Source organism: Theropithecus gelada, chromosome 14 (genome assembly GCF_003255815.1).
Source record: "Theropithecus gelada isolate Dixy chromosome 14, Tgel_1.0, whole genome shotgun sequence".
In the NCBI taxonomy this organism is placed as follows: Eukaryota; Metazoa; Chordata; class Mammalia; order Primates; family Cercopithecidae; genus Theropithecus; species Theropithecus gelada.
In genome coordinates, this window is record NC_037682.1 from 2215016 (window position 1) to 2231791 (window position 16776).

The 16776-nt window shown below is 45.0% G+C and overlaps 1 long non-coding RNA gene across 1 annotated transcript; it reads right to left on the reverse strand.

The window, feature by feature from the left end:
- On the reverse strand, positions 1-13539 carry LOC112605594. The gene is made up of 4 exons (XR_003115534.1): positions 13154-13539; positions 5813-5941; positions 5288-5440; positions 1-525 (listed from the first exon to the last, which is right to left on the reverse strand). It is a non-coding gene; the product is annotated as an uncharacterized LOC112605594 (long non-coding RNA).
- Positions 13540-16776: the final 3237 nt, after the last annotated feature.

Consider the following 16776-nt stretch of genomic DNA (forward strand, 5'->3'; position numbering starts at 1 on the left):
TTCAACCAACATTCTAGTAAGTTTATTTGGGGGTGGGGGTGGGCGGGGGTGGGGAGATCTTGGCAAAAAGAAGCTGAAATTCATACAGGAGAAACACGGAGGAACGGCCAAGAACATTTGGAACATCAGAGCAGATTTCAGAAGTGAAGGTGATGTAGCAGATTCATATTTAGAGCTCCCTGCAGACCAGCAGTCGGACAAAGCGTCTTTGGCCCAGGCCCCGTAACTCTCACAGCAGGCTGAGGAGGTAGATGCTCTTATCCTTGGAGTCTTCCCAGAGAGCAAACCGAAGCTCAGAGGGGGTTGAACAAAATCCCAAAGGTCACACAGCTACAAGGCAGTGCAGTCAACTCTGAGACTGTGACTCCTGACTTCACGACCACACCTTCTGTAGGTTGTAACACTGATCCTCATTCCACAATACCTATCCCGCAATATTATGTGTGCACGGGAACCTCGGGGTGGCACGGTCGAGGAAGGCTGGGGGGATATTTCATAAAAGAGGTCGAGAAAATTAGGTGTGCACTGGGGCAGTGTGATTTGCTCTCCACATCAAATGCCAAAATACAGTCCAGGTGAATTACAGAGGCCATGACATGTGAAAAAAAAAAAAAAAAGGTTAAAAATAAAGCCAGAGGCCGGGCGCGGTGGCTCACGCCTGTTATCCAGGCACTTTGGGAGGCCGAGGCGGTTGGATCACCTGAGGTTAGGAGTTCGAGACGTGCCTGGCCAACATGGCAAAACCCTGTCTCTACTAAAAATATAAAAAAATAACCTGGGCATGGTGGCGGGCGTCTGTAATCCCAATTACTGGGGAGGCTGAGGCAGGAGAATCGCTTGAACCCCAGAGGCGGAGGTTGCAGTGAGCCAAGATCACACCACCGCACTGCAGCCTGGACAACAGAGCGAGACTCCATCTTGAATACATAAATACATAAGCTAGAGAGATGTGTGGTGCACACTCATCTGCTTTCACGCTGGGGAACAATGTTTCGAGCTTTAGAACAGTGGAAACATGACAGAAGAAAAGGGCAGCTCGGCCCATTTCACTACTTCACCATGTCAAGTTTCTGTCTACCCAAACATGTCCACCAACATTAAAAGGCAGATTTCCACTCCTGGCTGAGATGGGGTAGCAGGGACTGGATTTATCTTCCTGCCTGAAACAACCAAACAGCACCACAGAACAGACAAAATACACAAGACAATGAAACAACCAACACAGAACTGACAAAACACACAACACAATGGCTCTCAAGACCCCACACGTGGGCGGTGCACAAATGTGCTTCCCGGGCTGGGAACTGGCCTTGGGGGCCTCTCGCTGCCTGTGCAGTTTCTGGTGGGTTTCCAAGCTTCAGTGCAGGAAGTGGGAGTTGAGATGGAGGCCACAGAGTCCCTGAGCGGATGAGGCAGAGCTGGGGGTCTCCAGGCAGCTGAAGTTCATGAAGCTCACAGAGCTGCCCAGAGAGAGAAGCTGAGACTGGAGAGTCCTCCTGGAGTATTAGGGACGGAGCCATCAGCACATGCCAGGGGAAAGGTCCCAAGGCAGGAAAGCACTATCAGAAAGGACTACAGAGACCAGTGCTGGGCAGTGCCGGGCGCTCGCATGGATCTAGGAATTGTGTCTGCTCCCACCAGCCACAGCAGAAAACCCTATCACGCACAGCGGTGGGGTGCTCAGAAACGCTTGCCCCCATGGTGGGGAAGAGTTAGCCCACACGATTCCAGACCTCCCTTACAAATGGTAAAAGTAATACTTGAAAGGATCAAACTGCTTGCAGATAAACAGCTACATTCCAGAACAAAGCTCAGGAATATTTGTGGAAATATAAAAGGATCCAGCTCCCACCCGAGTTAAAGTTTACAATGTCTGCATTCCGATAAAAAATTATCAAAAAGACACAGAAGCAGGAAAGGGTGACCCATAAAAAAGAGGAAATATCAGTCACTCAAAGTCAACTGCGGGACGCTAAAGCTCACCACTAATACCCTACGGCCGCCCCTAAAACAACAACACAAAGAGTTACTGCGAAAACGCCAATGAACAAGATGACGTGATGAATCAAACTTCTCACGAACGCAATGGGAGGCAGAAAAAAGAGTAAAGGGGAGAAAAGAACAGATGCGACAAATAGAAAGCAAGTAACAAGGTGACGGACTCTAACTTAACCATACCAGTAAGCACGTTAAATATCAATGGGCTCAACTCCCCGATTAAGAAGCAGAGGGGCCATGCATGGTGGCTCACGCCTGTAATTCCAGTAGTTTTAGAGGCTGGTAGAGGAGGATCCCCTGAGTCCAAGAGTTTAAGACCAGCCTGGGCAACAGAGGGAGAATGCATCTCTCCAAAAAAAAAATTTAGCTGGGTGTGGTGGCATGTGCCTGTAGTCACAGCTACTTGTGAGGCTGAAGCAGGAGGATCCCTTGAGCCCTGGAGGTCGAAGCTGCCATGAGCTGTGATTGCACCAACACACTTGAGCCTGGGCAACAGTGAGACCCTGTCCGCACACCCCCAACCAGAGGTTGTCTAATTGATAAAATAGCAAAGCCCAACTATGTACTGCCAATAAGAAATATGGTTTAACTGGCCAGGTGTGGTGGCTCACACCTGTAATCCCAGCAATTTGGGAGCCCGCAGTGGTAGGATTGCTTGAGCCCAGGAGGACAAGAACGCCCTGGGCAACATTTCTACCAGGATTTGGTAGAAACCCCATCTCTACAAAAAATACAAAAATTAGTGAGGCGTGGTGGCACACACCTATAATCCCAGCTACTAGGGAGGCTGAGGCACAAGAATCGTTTGAACCCAGAAGGCAGAGGTTGCAGTGAGCTGAGATCGCGCCGCTGCACTCCAGCCTGGGCGACAGAGCAAGACTCAGTCTCAAAAAGAAAAACAAAAGAAGAAAAGTCTCAAATCAACGACCTCGCTCTCACCTTAAGGAAAATAGAAAAAGAAAAGCAAATTCAATCCAAAGTGGGCAGAAGAAAGGAAATGGTAAACATCAAGTGGAAGCTGATAAAACAGAAAACAATAAATAATAGAACAAAATTGAGAAAACCAAAACTTGGTTCTTTAAGAATATCAATAATCCTGATAAGAATATCAATAAACCTTTCACCAACTTGATGGGGGAGGGCCCAGGGAAAGGAGGAGAAGGACAGAAATTACCAATATCAGGAACAAGAGAGGTGGCATGAGTACAGATTCTGCAGAAATTCAAAGAACAAAGACGCCGGGCACAGTGGCTCACGCCTGTAACCCCAGCACTTTGGGAGGCCGAGGTGGGTGGATCACCTGAGATCAGGAGTTGGAGACTAGCCTGCCCAACATAGTGAGACCCCATCTGTAATAAAAATACAAAAATTAGCCGGGGGTGGTGGTGGGCGCCTGTAATCCCAGCTACTCAGGAGGCTGAGGCAGGAGAACCACTTGAACCCGGGAGGCAGAGGCTGCAGTGAGCCGAGATTGCACCACTGCACTCCAGCCTGGGCGACAAGAGCGAAACTCCGTCTAAAAAAATAAAAATAAAAATAAAAAAAAGAAGAAAATATTGGTGAACAGCTTTATGCCAATTAATTTGACAAGTTAGATGAAACGGATACGTCTCTTGAAAAACTGAAAATGCCAAAGCTCACACAAGAAAAAACAACTGACCTAAATAACTCTCTCTTAAAAACTGAGAGAGCAGCAAAAACCCTCCCACAAAGAAAATTCAAGCCCCACATGGCTGCCTGATGTGTGAATGAGTCTTTACTCAATTAAACTCTGTTGAATTATCTAAGGCTTCTCTTTATTTTTATTTATTTATTTATTTATTTATTTTTGAGACAGGGTCTCCCACTGTGGCCCAGGCGGGGTGCAGGGGCACGATCTCGGCTCACTGTAGCCCCCGCCTCCCGGGTTCAAGTGATTCTCCCACCTCAGCCTCCCGAGTAGCTGGGATTACAGGCATGTGCCACTATGCATGGCTAATTTTTGTTTGTTTATTTATTTACTTGTTTAGAGATGGAATCTCGCTCTGTTGCCCAGGCTGGAGTAAAGGGGTGTTATCTCCGCTCACTACAACCTCCACCTCCGGGGCTGAAGTGGTTCTCCTGCCTCCACCTCCCAAGTAGCTGGGATTACAGGCACTTGCCACCACGCCTGGCTAATTTTTGTATTTTTAGTAGAGACAGAATTTCACCATGTTGGCCAGGCTGGTTTCGAACTCCTGAGCTCAGGCAATCCTCCCGCCTCAGCCTCCCAAAGTGCTGAGATTACAGGCGTGAGCCACTGTGCCCGGCCAAGTTTTCTCTTTAAACGGATGGCATCAGAAGTGGGTCTGGCGTAGAGCTTCCAGAGGCCCCCAGGAGCTCTGACTGACCAAAGGAGGACCCACAGGGCCCACTGTGCCCTCTGCTCTCTCAGAGCAGCTGGAGTTCGTGGGAAGTTCTCTCTTGGATTCCAAAGCTTCATGGATGTGTGTTTTGAGCTCTCTGAGTTTGCTTGAGCAAATTTTTTATCTAAACTGGGTTCAGAAGTCGTGACAGAAACTGGACTGGGTCCAGGATGGAATCTGATTTGATCATCCACTGGCTTGGATCCAGTAAGAGGCCCTTGCATGTCTGACTGGGTCAGGCAGAAACTAGCTGTAAATGGCAGGACTGCAGGAGGTACACACTCCAGCTTTTGGACATTCACAAGGATTTTCGTGTTCTACTCTCTTGGTTTCTTTTTCGTGCACACTAAGGTAGGGAAAAATCATTGCTAAGTTAATCGAGGGGATCTAAGAGCCAAAGCCAAGGTTTAATGTAAAATGGGATCCTTCGTCTCTGAGAAACCGAGCACCGTCTGGCTTGTAGGTCCATCCGTGTTAGGTCCTGGACGCAGCAAATGTTTACAGAAATGGTGGCATCTTACTAACGGTGAATGGAAATTATGGTGGGATGTTCCAGGTGAACACCACTGCACTTTAAGAAGTGCACCTAACTACAAGGCCTCCTCATTAGTCCCATCGGTTATGCTCATTGATATGAAGAAGCTTCTAACATGATTTCAATATTTTTATTCCCTATTTTAAAAGTGTCTGCACAAAAGGCAAATAAGTCCTGGCAAGGTGGCCCACGCCTGTAATTCCAGCACTTTGAGAGGCCAAGGTGGGAAGATCGCTGGAGCCCAGGCGTTTGAGACCAGCCTGGGCAACACAGTGAGGCACCCGCCCCCCCAGCCCCTGCCCCGTCGCCCTGCCATCTCTACAGAAATTTAAAAAAAAAAAAAAAATTAGCCGGGCATGGTAGCACGCACCTGTAGTCCCAGCTGCTTAGGAGGCTGAAGCAGGAGGCAGAGGCTGTGTCAGAGGTGTGTGAACCTGAGCGACACCATCTTGAACAGGAGCTGGGAGCAATGAGGCTGAGACCTACTGGGCTGCATTCCCAGATGGTCAGGCGTTCTCAGTCACTGGATGAGACAGGAGGTCGGCACAAGATACGGGTCATAAAAACCTTGCTGATAAAACAGGTTGCAGTAAAGAAGCCGGCTAAAATCTACCAAAACCAAGATGGTGACCAGAATGACCTCTGGTCGTCCTCACTGCTACACTCCCACCAGTGCCATGACAGTTTACCAACGCCATGGCAATGTCAGGAAGTTACCCTATATGGCCTAAAAGGGGGGGCATGAGTAATCCACCCCTTGTTTGGCATATCATCAAGAAATAACCATAAAAATGGGCAACCAGCTGCTCTCGGGGCTGCTTGGTCCGTGGAGTAGCCATTCTTTATTCCTCTACTTTCTTAATAAACTTGTATTTGCTTTGCGCTGTGGACTCACCCTGAATTCTTTCTTGCACAGGATCCGAGAAGCCTCTCTTGGGGTCTGGATCAGGACCCTTCTCCTGTAACAACAGCAGTGAGCTGTGATGGCACCACTGCACTCCAGCCTGGGTGACAGAGCAACACCCTGCCAAATAAGATAAAGACAAAATAAGATAATAAATGTAAATTAATTAATTAAGACAAATAAAAAGCTTAAGTGACCAGTTGACAAGAAAAAAATGAATCTTCTGGGCTTTTGGCCTGGTCACTATCCCGGACAGAAAGCTATCCTAGATGAAGGATTTCTAAAAGGTCTCTCAGATCCAGCAGGCTTACTTCAGATCCATCCACGCTGAGCCCAGGCAGAGGGAAGGCTTTCTCCGCCCTATTCCTTAATGGGCCCCACCCTGTACTCCGTAATTTTAGCTAAGAAACAGTAGTTACAGTTAGAAGGACCACCTATCCATAGGTTGGTGTGAAAGTAATTGTGGTTTTTGCAATTACTTTTCAACCAGCCTAATAACTCAAATGCACCTTTCTGACATTCAACTACTATCTTGAAACCATTTTGTGAAAGAAATTTACATTTCCACAAGACATTTCCATTTGCAATGTCTGGGAGGGACTACCTTGGTTTTAAATTTACATAACAAGTCTTACGTTTGTTTAACGTGTTTTTCCTGGCCATCTTGTCTTAACTGGGCCTTGCTTTTTTCTTGATTTGAGCAAATGATGGTACAGTATTTAAGCTGAAAGTCTCAGCTCTGTACTTTTCAGATACACATTTTCTGCCTTGTTTCACCTAAGAGTTATATTTTTTGAAGGCAAATTGTTCCCTAGCTAACAATTGCTTAGTATGATAAAACAAGTAATCAGAAGATTGATTGTCTAAAGGGGGAAAAGAAAAACTATCTGAAAGCTGGCAAATGAAAATTCTTTGTGAAATCTGTAAGATCTGTTTCTATCTGTGTCTGTTATGACTATATGTCTCTCTGCATTACATGTATCTGATAATATTTAGGAAATAAAGCTGAAACCACCTTTGCACTATCTCTTTGAGATGGTGAAAGACATCCAACTTAATTGACTCCATCTTGCCTTTTTTTTTTTTTTGAGATGGAGTTTTGCTCTTGTCGCCCAGGATGATGTGTAATGGCACAAACTTGGCTCACCACAACCTCCACCTCCTGGGCTCAAGGGGGAGGCAGTTCCTGCCTCAGCCTCCCAAGTAGCTGGGATTACAGGCATGTGCCACCATGCCTGGCTAATTTTGTATTTTTTTTACAATTTTGTTTTGTTTTGTTTTGTTTTTTTACAAAAAGTACAGGCGAGGTTTCACCATATTGGCCAGGCTGGTCTTGAACTCCTGACCTTGTGATCTACCCACCTCGGCCTCCCAAACTGCTGGGATTTCAGGTGTGAGATTCATGAGCTCAGATTTAAATACTTTGGCATCTTATTTTATATGTATAGAAAATCTAAATGTAGGCTGGGTGCAGTGGCTTACGCCTGTAATCTCAGCACTTTGGGAGGCCGAGGGGGATGGATTACCTGAGGTCAGGAGTTCCAGACCAGCCTGGCCAATATGGTGAAACCCCGGCTTTACTAAAAACTACAAGAATTAGCCAGGCATGGTGGCCTGCGCCTGTAATCCCAGCAACTTGGGAGGCTGAGGCAGGAGAATCGCTTGAACCCAGGAGGCAGAGGTTGCAGTGAGCTGAGATCGCACCACTGCACTCCAGCTTGGGTGACAGAGTGAAACTCCATTTCAAAAAAATAAAAAAAAAGTAATCCCTGCACTTTGGGAGGCCAAAGCAGGCAGATTACCTGAGGTCAGGAGTTTGAGACGAGCCTGGGCAAAACATAGTGAAACCCCATCTCTACCAAAAATACAAAAATTACACCTGCACCCCAGCATGGTGGCACGTGCCTGTAATCCCAGCTACTCGGGAGGCTGAGGCAGAAGAATCACTTGAACCCAGGAGGCAGAGATAGAAGTGAGCTGAGATCAGGTCACTGCACTCCAGCCTGAGTGACAGAACGAGATGCCATCTTAAACAACAAACAAAACTAAATGTATTAGATCTGTAAACAAATATTTGAAGAAACATCTTTCTAAAAAAATTATGAAGTGGTTCTCCTCTACAAATACTGATATAAAATAGTTCACAATTATTTCTTAGGGTTTTCACTGGGATTTGGGTTACTGATGTAAGTGTAGTTAACATTTGCAATTAAGACTACGATAGATATAAGAAAAACAATGCTGTATACCGAAAATATAAAAAATCAAGATATGCTTTTGGTGAGAGAAGGTATAAAGGCATGAAAAATGTGTGTTTAAAAATCATGTTTTCTAGTTTGAAGCTACTTAAAGCTCATTTCAAACTGAGAGAATAGGCCGGGCGTGGTGGCTCATGCCTGTAATCCCAGCACTTTGGGAGGCCGAGGCAGGTTGGATCACCTGAGGTCAGGAGCTCGAGACCAGCCTGGCCAACATGGGGAAACCCCGTCTCTACTGAAAATACAAAAATTAGCCAGGTGTGGTAGTGTTTGCCTGTTTTCTCAGCTACTCGGGAGACTGAGGCAGGAGAATTGCTTGAATCTGGGAGGCAGACGTTGCGGTGAGCCAGGATTGTGCCACTGCACTCCAGCCTGGGTGACAGAGTAAGACTCTGTCTCAAAAAAAAAAAAAATCAAAGGAATAAAAGGATGCAGGTAAAACAAAAATATAGAAAGTTAAGAAGAAAAATTTTAAAATTATATGTAAGATTCTAAAAGGCTTAGGAAAACCTTGTTTAGTCACGAGATGAGTGAAATTGGATGGACTTTTTTTTTTTTTGGAAACCAAGTCTTGCTCTGTTGCCCGGACTGGAGTACAAAGGCACATCTCAGCTCACTGCAACCTCCGCCTCCCGGGCTCAAGCAATTCTCCTGCCTCAGCCTCCCGAGTGCCTGGGATGACAGGCACCCGCCACCATGCCCAGCTAATTTTTTGTATTTTTAGTAGAGACAGGGTTTCACCATGTTGGCCAGGCTGGTCTCGAACTCCTGACCTCATGATCCACCCGCCTCAGCCTCCCAAAGTACTGGGATTACAGGCGTGAGCCACCACCCCCGGCCAGATTGATTTGTTTGTAAGGTTTTATGAAAATTAGTTTTAGTATTGATAAATATACTAGTCTAAAAGTAAAATTTGCTTCTCTCTTTTGAACAAGAATTTTTATGTGTATTAATAAGAGATAGTAATAATGATTGTTAATCTTTTGAGTAAACTGCGAGAGACAGAGAGAGAGAAAAGAGATTCTGTCTCATGCTGTCTTTCTCAGTGTAAAAAACTGAATCCCTTCTCTAACAAAGAATACAGGTTTTTGCTTTTTAAAATCTTAGAAATATCACTTTGGCTAAAAGAATGACAATTCTACAGTCACCTGTAAACCTATTATGCTTGAGTGTTTTAGATCTTTGACATTTTTGACAGGCTTCCCAAAATCACATTTAAATTGTAAAATCAGGTATCTTTTCAACTTCAAACTAATTTTGGGATGCTACTAAGGGCCCCTATAGTATCCAAAAAAGAGAGTGACAGAAGTATTTGATAAACTAAATTACATGGGAAGCACTGCTAAATAAGAAATGATGTTTAACCTTATTTGAGATATTGTTTATGAATACATTATTAATACATGCTCCAAAATTGTATGGGATTCCTAAAATTCTGATGCATCTTGGCACATGCTGTCACTCATAATTACAGTTATGTTAAGTTATTGTTGGCCACAGAAATAACCAAAATTCCTTGTCAATTCTGTCTTTAACCATGGCCATTTTAAGTCATTTCCATAGTTAATTGCTTTTTTCTGACGTTTCTGAAAACTCTTCACAAGCATGCACAATCCTACAATACTAAGTCTTCTAGGAGGTTCTTGAAAGGATAGAAAGGACCCTGGTAAGCCCTCTCGAATAGGCTTCTGATAACTTTAGTGTAATATAATTTGGACTGGGTAAAAATTCCTGGAACTCTAACAAAAACATTGACTGGTTTATAAAATGGCTAACCTGGACATATAAAACATTGACTGGTTTATAAAATGGCTAACCATGGACAAAAATTAATTGAATACCAAGAAAATACTTTGCCAGCTTTTCATGCTAAATCAGCCAGTACCCAATTTGAATAAAATCCATAGTCCAAGTCAAATTACCTACAATAACCCTTCTAATAAACAGCGCTATACACCTGAATTGGAGAAACAAAATTGGTATTCAAGAAGATACAAGTCCAGTGTCAAGCACGGACACACGGACAGCCCAGATGGTCACCTGGTTCTTCCTGTGTCCTTAAATCTTCTATTATTAAATGCTCTGCATGCCATGACTCATCATGGAAGAGACAAAATAATCCAAATTTTATATATATTATATATATTTTTTGTATATACATATTATATATACATCAGATAGACATGTGTTTGGCATGGTGACTGTTGTAAGTTGTTAAAATGGTTTACGACCAATGTTTAGTTTGCCAACCCCATAATCCTGGGAGGACAATCAAAACTTCAATTATACTTCTGCTACTTGATGGGCCATTTAAACATTACTGGAGGGATTTCCTTCCATTGTCATTTTCAGTGCCTGTTTTCTGATTATATAGAAGCTTTCCCAGGCAAGAGCACTGATGTTATAGCAGTAGCTAAAAGATTATTAGAAAATTGTTTTTCTCGTGGGACGTTCCTTGAGAAATCTCCAGTGACAGAGGTACTTGTTCCACTGCTCAAGTGGAAAAACTGTTAAATAAGTTGTTGCAGATACAATAATATTAAAAGCAAGGGAACTGAATGAAGTGGGCTGCCTTGGTCAAGGGTGTTGCAGGTAGATGGGCCATCGGGTCCATTTCCAGTGGAAAACATAGGTTGGCACCTTATGAAATAGTCCCTGGAAGGCCTATATAGAACCTCATGTATCTTCCACTCCTCATCTCCGATATGACTAAAGGCTCCAAGGCCTTAATGCATTACGCCTGAGTATATTTTACCAGGTACAGAAAGCTTTCCATGGTACACTGAGGACTCTACTAAGCCCTTCACCATCTAAAACTCAGACATTTGGTTTTCTGAGAGTATCACAGAAAGACTGTCCTTGCCACCCACGCTGCAGTGAAACTTCAGGACTTTGAACCCTGGGTTCATTATCTCACAGCTCAAGAGGGCACCACCAGACTCTAGGAACTGCAGCCCCATCCGAGATTTTAAGGTAAAGCTAATCAGGGAAGTCTCTCCCCAGAAGCGGACGGCAACCCAGACGTGAACAGCTTTTCCCCAAGAACCTATCTTGAGACCGTTATGCCTCTGAACAACAGAACCAAAAAGGGATCTCTTATGTGCGCTCATGGGGTGTACTTTTATTTGTGGAGGGTTTTGCAGCCAATCCTACACGTGGTCAACCTTTTGCCTTGACAGTTGGAAGATGAAGGGTCAATGTAGGTGGAAAAAAAAAATTTTTTTTTTGAGACAGAGTCTCTCTGTTGCCCAAACTAGAGTGCGGTGGTGTGATCTCAGCTCACAGCAACCTCTGCCTCCCGGACTGAAGCAATTTTCTTGCCTCAGCCTCCCAAGTAGCCGGGATTATAGGCACCCACCATCATGCCCAGCTAATTTTTGTATTTTTAGTAGAGACAGGGTTTCACCATGTTGGCCAGGCTGGTCTCGAACTCCTGACCTCAAGTGTCCACCTCGGCCTCCCAAAGTGCTGGGATTCCAGGTGTGAGCTCCTGTGCCCAGCCTGGGTGAAAAATGTGAATGGTGCCTTTGTTGCTTTATAATCAGTCACAAACATCGGTCCATTCCTCTACATCACAGCTTAAAGAGAACTCTGGCGAGAGCTTCACTCTTCTAGATGGGCATCATTTCTGAGGCCTCTTTTTCCACAGTTTGGAGTAAACGAGGCAAAGATTTAAAATGTGTCCCTCTGCCGGGCGCGGTGGCTCACGCCTGTAATCCCAGCACTTTGGGAGGCCGAGGCGGGCATATCACGAGGTCAAGAGATCAAGACCATCCTGGCTAACATGGCAAAACCCTATCTCTACTAAAAATATAAAAAATAAACTGGGTGTGATGGTGGGCGCCTGTAATCCCAACTACTCGGGAGGCTGAGGCAGGAGAATCACTTGAACGAAGGAGGTGGATGTTGCAGTGAGCCGAGATCACGCCACTGCACTCCAGCCGACGGAGCGAGACTTCGTCTCATAAAAAATAAAAATAAATAAAAAGTATCCCTCGCAATTGGCTCTAGAACAGTTTCTACTCCAAAGGCTATGGTTACACAACAGTCCTTAAATTCTCTTGCTAAAGGTGTGTGAGATGACAGACTTGCTCTGGATTCCTTACTAGCTAAACAGAGGAGTATCTGTACCATTGCTGACGCTTCGTGTTGCACATGGAGGAATGTATCGGGTATTAGAAAGGTTCGGTTGTAGGGGATTAACAAACAGGCTGCTTGTTTGAAATGAGTAGACTCTTTATCTAGCTCACTCTCTGATCTGTTTGATTTTCGTTGGTTTGGTTCACGGGACCCCACCTAAGGAGCATGCTCCAAATTCTTGGTATTAAATATGATCTTCCTAATAGTCATAATACTCGTCTCCCTGGTGCTCTGTATTCTCTCAGAAGTTTTACATGTTTGCATGCAGCCATCTGTAGGATGTTAAATGGTGCCTCTTTGACGGAGCAACAAGAACTCAAAGAAACACACGGCCACGAGGACATCGTAACCCACGAATGACATGCTGTGACCAGGAGCCCGAAGTGGCAGTGACTGAGGGGGGTGCTAAGGCCCTAAGGCTTGGCTACACTTTCCACTAAATGAGAACCTGACCAAAGGCAGGGAATTTTTACACAACATTATAAGAGGCCATTGTTTTGAACTGAGCTCCTGCAAGAGGCCCCAACAGATCAGACCACACGCAGATGGAGTCACGCAAGCTAAATGTGACACCATCAAACTGAAGCTTTAGGGAAGCGGATAGGTCCTAAGGCAGACCAGGGTTTGTTTTTCTGAGCACATGAAATTCCAGTACAAGGGGGTTCCTCTCTCTTCCTTACAAAAAATAGAACCCTAGGTCCTCGTTCCCACTTACGAAACCCATTGTTCTGCTATTTCCCAGCGGGACTTGGGACCAAATACGTACATTTACGATGGCGACAGGGACGTCGACGTCTAAAGGGGGAAATCGTTAAATTAATCTTGGCGTAAAGCTGCCTCCTGACATAGTTTATGTTCCGCCCTCTCCATCCGCCATGAGCTGAAACCTAACTGGAGATGTAAACAGACTGAAACCTGCCCTTGTGTCACTCACCGGGTTTCCGCTCATCAAGGGTGCCGGCCATTCCAACCGTGTTCAGATAAGGCAAGCGTCGAGCTGCGGCCCCTCTGGTGGTTTCTGAGCTTTGCTTCCATTTTCTGTACCTCCTTTCCTTTTTCTGTCCACCAATCTTCAGCCATGCAGCAGTACCGGAGCCTCTTGGAACCTATTTGGGTCTGGGGGCTGCCCAATTAGCGAGTGGTTCTTTGCTTCATTAAACTCTGTTAAGTTTAATTTGTCCAAAGTTTTTCTTTTAACGGTACAGAAAAGCATTTGAAAAATCCAACATTGGTTCCTGATTTTTTTAAAAAACACCACTCAGTAAATTAGGAATAGAGGGGACTTTCCCAACCTAATACAGGATATCTATGAAAACCCCACAACCAATGGTGGAAGACTGAACATCATCTCACCAAGAACAGAAAGGAGGCTGGGATGTCTGCCTTCATCACCTCCATCCAACATTGACCTGGAGGTTCCTGCTCGTGCAATTAGGCCCCTAAAAAGAAATAAAAGCCATACAGACGAGAAAGGAAAAAGAAAACAATCTTATCTACAGATAACGTGACCATCTAACCCGATGGAATAAAAAACAAAAAAAAAGCTACAAGAATTACTAAGTGAGATGAATAGGGTTAATAGAATAACAAGACTGATCTACAAAGTCCATTGTGTTTCTATAAAATGGTAATCAACTATCAGATATTGACATTAGAAAATACCACTTCCTAACTGTAAAAAAATAGACAATACGCAGAGGTCCATCTGACCAAAGATGTGAAAGACCTCCAAATTGAACAAGTAAAACATTCTTGAAAGAAGTTGAAGAAGACCTGAATAAATAGGGACATCCAAGGTTTGTGGATTAGTAAGTTCAATACTGTTAAGATGTCAACTCTCCCTACATTTGTATAAATTAACAGGTCCATCCTAAAATCCATATGGAAAAGCAGAGGAGGTAGAAGAGCGCAAACAATCTGGAAAAATAACACAACTGAAGAGCTAACATTCTAAGAATTCATATTAAGACCAGAGTAATCAAAACTGAATGATACTGGTGTAAAAATACTCAAATAGATCCAAAAGAAAATGGTCCAGAAATAAGCTTACACATACATACTGATGACTTTTTTTCAGGCAGGGTCTCGCTCTGTTGCCCAGGCTGGAGTGCAGTGGTGCAATCTCTGCTCACTGCAGCCTCAAATTCCCAGGCTCTAGGGATCCTCCCACCTCAGCCTCCCAAGTAGCTGGGACCACAGGCACCCACCACCACGCGCAGTTCAGACTTTTGACAAAGGTACAAAGGCGACTTGGTGCCCACTTGTAGCTTCTTCAAGAAAGCATGCTGCAGCAATTTCATATTCAGGAACAACTGGATCTCCACATGCAAAAAGAAAAGAAGAATTTGCATTCATACCTCACACTGTACACAAACATGGACTCAAAAAGGATCATGGGTCTCAATACACAGCTGGAACCATAAAAACACAGGAGAAAATGTTTATGACTCTGGATAAGGCAAAGATTTCTCAGACATGATACCAAAAGCACACTTCCTAAAAGAACAAATTGACAAACTGAAATTCATCAAAAATGTTTAAAATTTGCTCTTCAGATGGTTAACGGTGAGAAGACAAGCCACCAACTAGGAGAAAAATCTTTGCAAATCTATTTCATCAAGGACCAATTCAGAATATATATAAAGAACTTTCATGGTGGCTCACGCCTGTAATCCCAACACTCTGGGAGGCCCAGGCAGGTGGATTACTTGAGGTTAGGAGTTTGAGACCAGCCGGACCAACATGGTGAAACTCCATCTCCACTAAAAATACAAAAATTAGCCAGGTGTGGTGGCAAATGCCTGTAATCCCAACTACTCGGGAGTCTGAGGCAGGAGAATTGCTTGAACCCGGGAGGCAGATGTTGCAGTGAGCCAAGATGGTGCCACTGCACTCCAGCCTGGGCAACGAGAGCAAAACTAAAAAAAAAAAAAAAAGAAAGAAGAAAGAAAGAACTCTCAGACTTAACAATAGGAAAACAAATAACCCAATTTTACAGCAACAGGCAAAAGATCTGCACAGATGCTTCCCCCAACAAGATACATCAGTGGCGAAGTAGCACGTGCAAAGCTGCACAGCGCCGTTGGTCCTTGGAGACACGCAAGCCAAAATCACAGACCGCACCCTACACGTCTAAGAAGGGCCAAAGTCAGCGAGATGAACCACTCCAGCTGCAACATGAAATGAGAGCTAGGCCGTTTCTGAACAAGTTTCACACACACTTCCCACGGCATCTAGTCATTTTATTTCTAGGTCTCTCCCCAAGAGCAAAGGAAATGTATGTCCTTCTGAAAACCAGAGTGTGAATGCAAATGGCCACATTACTTTCCATCGTTCAAAACTGGAAACCACCCTGATGTCCACCAAGAGATGAACAGATGAGCGTGGTGGGGTGTACCCATGCTGTGGCAATAAAAATGAGTGTTTACAACAGACACAGCAGCAAGCATGGATCTCAGAATAGTTACACTACGTGACAGATGTCAGACAAGGAGTGCATGCGTGCTGCAGGATGTCATTTATGTAACTCTGTAAAAAAGCACAAACACTTGGGTGCAGGGCTCATGCCTGTAATCCCAGCCTTGGGTGCAGGGCTCATGCTTATAATCCCAGCACTCTGGGAGGTGGAGGCAGGAGGGTCACTTGAGCCCAAGAGTTTGAAGCCAGCCTGGGCAACATAGCAATACCTCGTCTCTACAAAAAAAATAAAAAACTTAGCCAGGTGTGGTGGTGTGCACCTGCGGTCCCAGCTACTCGGGGAGCTGAGGCAGGAGGATCCGTCGAGCCCAGGAGGTTGAGGCTGCAAGGAGCTCTCATTGTACCACTGCACTTCCACATTCCAGCCTGGGAAACAGAGACCCTATCTCAAACAAACACACACACACACACACACACACACACACACCCCAGCCTGGGAAACAGAGACCCTGTCTCAAACACACACACACACACACACACACACACACACACACACACTCTCCCACACTCCAGCCTGGGAAACAGAGACCCTGTCTCAAACACACACACACACACACACACACACTCCAGCCTGGGAAACAGAGACCCTGTCTCAAACACACACACACACACCCCCCCACACACTCCCACGCTTCAGCCTGGGAAACAGAGACCCTGTCTCAAACACACACACACACACACACACACACACTCCCACGCTTCAGCCTGGGAAACAGAGACCCTATCTCAAAAACACACACACACACACACACACACACTCCCACACTCCAGCCTGGGAAACAGAGACCCTATCTCAAACACACACACACACACACAAGCAGAAACCAACCAGGACACCAGTTGCTCGGGACTGGGAGGTCCAGGGTGGGAAGGAGAGTCACACAGGGCACCCACAATTTTGGGGCAATGGGTGCGTTTGTCTCCTGATGGGGTTGGCTTCATGGCTCTCTCTGTAGATTAAGACCGATGGAATCGTACAGTTTAAACATGGCAATGACTGCATGTCAATGACACTCCCAACGAAGGTGTTTTTAAAGAGTAAAAGGCAAATGACAAAACTGGGAATATACTTGGAATCAA